Below are 4182 nucleotides of genomic sequence, written 5' to 3'. Positions count from 1 at the left end.
AAAGTCCTTGAGAAGCGACCTATGCCTATGTTTTATCTTAACGAGCCTTTATTTGTCTAACTATTTTACATAAGTCAAATCATGTAATTAGTTTTAATATTTATATAAAATTTAAATTTTAGTTTTTAAACAATAATTTGTAAAAATTAGAGTCTCATATTAATTTAATTTAATAATGTTGATTTAATTGATAACATTGTTACATGATTTTCGTTAAATTAGTTGATGTGGCTATTGGTTATGTTGACGTAATGTTGATTTTAATAACATGACATTGATTTGTTAACGTGGTAATTGAGATGAATGAAACCAGTTGCTAAATTATACAAATAATCTCTGTACTTATACGAAATTTAAAATTTAATCTTTGTAGTTGTATGAAATTTAAAATTTAGTCCATGTACTCATACGAAATTTGAAATTTAATTTCTAATACAAAAACTATTTTAAATTTTTAGAAATAATCTAATTTTTTAAAACATTGAATTTTAAAAAATTATTATAATATTCTCTCATAATATTTTATCATAAAATTAAAAAATCTATCACAATATTTAGTTACAATTTTCATATATTGTCATTAAATTTGTCATTTTTTTTGTAACCTATGTAAAATACTATTACTAGTTTTGTTACTATTTCTTGTTATATTCTGTCATAAAATATAAATCTATAATTAATTTTATCTTCTTTTTCTGTCACAATTGTAATATATTATGGTTGTATAAAAAAAATTCTTAAACCAATCTATTAAAAATCTATCACAAATTTATCAATATATGATACCAATATGTTACTATCAAATTTTAGTAAAACTATTAATTTTTTTATTAATTTATCTAATGAATTAGAATTAGAATTATATCCCATAATGATCAAATTATCCATAAAAGCAATGTTTCTATTCCTTTAAATTAAACTCCTATTTAAATGATTTTTTATAATCAAATATAGGTTCAAGAGTCTAAATATATTAAAGTAATTTATTATACTTAATATGTATTGGTTTTAAAATTAATTTTATTATTTAATTTAGCACAATTATTTAAGTCCTTTTTTTTTTTTAAGACCTAAAAAATTATAAGTTTTCATTATAATTCATGATATTGATGTTTCGATTGATCAAATAAACCATTTCCTCCTTTCATTTTGTTAAGATTTAAGGTTCGTTCTTCAGATAGATAGAAGCTCATTTTTTGTAAAAATTTAAGTTTGAATATTTTATTTTATTTGGTTGGATGGAATGATCATTTTATTCATAGTCTATTTCGAATTTATTACAAATGCTAATCAATTTAATAGTTTGGTTCATTATAAATTTTGTTACATGATATATTTATAGTGATTAAAATAATATTAACTTTGATATATTAATTTAAATTATTAATATTATAATTGATTAATATAAATGATAATAATATTATTAATATGATATTATTAATAATTAATTATATATAATAAAAACTAATATATTAAAGGATTAAAATATTTTAAAATTTAATACTTTTAAAAAACTAAAATAATTCAAAATATTTTTTTTATATTAAAGATATTAAATTTCAAATTTCGTGTGAGGACTAAATTTTAAATTTCATATAAATATTGAGATTATTTGTATAATTTAATAATTGATTTCATTAATTTCTCTTGTCATGTCAGTAAATTAATGCCATTTCATTAAAGTCAATTCATATCAACATGGTCAATGACTACGTCAACTAATTTAATAAGAATTAAGTAACACCATTATTAATTAAATTAATATTATTAAATAAAATTAATATGAGAATTTAATTTTTCTAAATTAGTATATAGAAACTAAAGTTAAAATTTTATATAAATACTAAGATTAATTACATAATTTAATCTTTTACATATAAAAAATTATCAAATATATTAACAGTGAAAATTTTTTAATTTCACATATAGAATTAAGATAATAACAAATATTTTATTTTTTAAATGTATAAAAAATATATATTACCATCTTATTTTTACATATAAAATTAAAAAAATTTCACTCTTGATGTATTTAAGAATTTCTCTTTTCATATTAATGCTGGATCTGTCCCTCTTTACAATATTTTATTTTTTAAATGTATAAAAAATATATACTACCATCTTATTTTTACATATAAAATTAAAAAAATTTCACTCTCAATGAATTTAAGAATTTCTCTTTCCATATTAATGCTGGATCTGTCCCTCTTTATTGTGATGTTGTCCTATAACCACAAAAAATTATTAATAAAAAAAACATTTATAATTTTAATTCAAATTAAAGAGAAAGTACGGTGCAATTATTGAGATTTTTTTTCTTGTTTTATTGATAAACAATAGATATTAGATTGATCATAAAATTTCATTAATTTTTCTTTTGCTTAGAAAAAATTAATGTAATAAAAATAAAGGGTTATAAATTAAAAATTAAAAATCATAAATAAGAATATAGTATTACCCAAAATTAAAAAAATGTTTTTGATTATCTAAAGTAATTCACATGTAATTAAAAATGAATAGGTCAAGATGAACAACTTATATAAATTTATTAAAGAATCACTTTAGGGCTAACAGATTGATTAAGTTGGTAAAATTCAAATATTTTATTTATAAAAATTAGATTTAAATTTTATTACCGATAGTTATTTTGATAAATGATTTATAAATTCAAAATAAATGACTTTTAAAATCTATAATTTATTCTTATCCTGAAACAAGGAAGCCTACCCTCACTATAAATAATTATAGCAAAAAAGAACTAGTGTAGAGTTTTCATATTCATTTCTACTCCTCCTCTCAATTGCTGCAAGTTTCATCATGGATACCACAGAAATCCCTAAAGACGTTAGTATTGTTTCTAAACCACAAGATGATGAAGGTAAGGTGCCATGGGAGGATGAATTCCAAGAAATGTTGCAAACCCTCGCTAAAGAAAACAACTGGTGGGGATTTCATATTTATTTCTATCAAGGATTTTGGTGTTCATCTATTGTTTTAAAAGCCGTGATTTCTTTCCAAAAACATTTCCAAGCACTTGATAGTGATATTATTGTCGCAAGTTCACCAAAATGTGGCACTACTTGGCTTAAGGCTTTAACTTTCTCAATTGTGAACCGCAATCAATTTGCAATGGAAGAAACTCCTTTGCTCAACGTATGCCCTCACCAACTTGTTCCTTCTTTTGAGTTTGATCTTTACATCAATAACCCTTATCCAGATATCGAAAAAAGCTATCCATACCAGCCAAGAATTTTCTCCACCCACATACCCTATGCTTCTTTGCCACCTTCCATTAAAGATTCCAGCTCTAAGATTGTCTACATTTGTAGAAATCCGAGGGATACTTTTATCTCTCTTTGGTTTTTCACTGACAAGCTTCGAGCAGAAAATGTAGAGCCGCTGTCACTAGATGAAGCTTTTGAGAAGTTCTGCCAGGGAATCAATGGGTTTGGACCATTTTTTGATCATGTTTTAGGGTATTGGAATGCAAGCCAAGAAAATCCCAACAAAATATTGTTTTTACAGTATGAAGATCTCAAGGAAGATATCGTTTCTCATGTAAAAAGGTTGGCCATGTTCTTGGGGTTTCCTTTCACAGATGAGGAAGAAAAACATGGAACAGTTGAAGAAATAGTCAAAACCTGTAGCTTTGGAAACTTGAAAGAATTGGATGTGAACAAGAATGGCATTGGCCCTTTCGGAGCTCCAAACAACTACTTATTTAGGAAAGCAGAAGTGGGAGATTGGAGCAATTATCTCACACCTGCAATGGTAGAACGTTTTGAGAAGCTTACTCGAGAAAATGGATAAGTCAGGTTTAACTTTTAGACTTTCTTAATTTGGATATGTGTTGTGAGTTTGGATGGAGCGTAATTAATTAACGAATGTAAAACTTGTGTTCGTGCAAGCGTGTGTGTTTTTTGTACCAAATGCTGTTATCGCCGTGAATAAAAGAATTTTTATTTATTTATGATTTTTTGGTACCCAATAATTACTTTGATCTTAATTAATTTGAAATTGAGTTGAATTAAATCTCGTAAAAAAATAAATTCTTGCAACACTTATGTTCTCTATTTATAATTCTCAAAATTAAAATCCAACTTACAAAGAACTGAACTCTTTAGCTACTTGGATCTGGTACGAAACGTTTTTATAATACTGCCAAACGTACCTTAATATTTC

General features: G+C 24.0%; 1 pseudogene across 1 annotated transcript; it reads left to right on the top strand.

Moving 5' to 3' along the window:
• The first annotated feature begins 2720 nt into the window (after positions 1 to 2720).
• LOC149518147 (cytosolic sulfotransferase 15 pseudogene) lies at positions 2721 to 3970 on the top strand (annotated as a pseudogene). Its single transcript, XR_016343821.1, has one exon. The product of XR_016343821.1 is annotated as a cytosolic sulfotransferase 15 pseudogene (transcript).
• Positions 3971 to 4182: the final 212 nt, after the last annotated feature.

The sequence above is a fragment of the Durio zibethinus genome, chromosome 7 (genome assembly GCF_047325235.1).
Source record: "Durio zibethinus cultivar Kanyao isolate XHJ-2024 chromosome 7, ASM4732523v1, whole genome shotgun sequence".
NCBI classification, from domain to species: Eukaryota; Viridiplantae; Streptophyta; class Magnoliopsida; order Malvales; family Malvaceae; genus Durio; species Durio zibethinus.
Note: the sequence above shows the minus strand (reverse complement) of the source record. Positions and strands in the feature narration are given on the sequence as shown.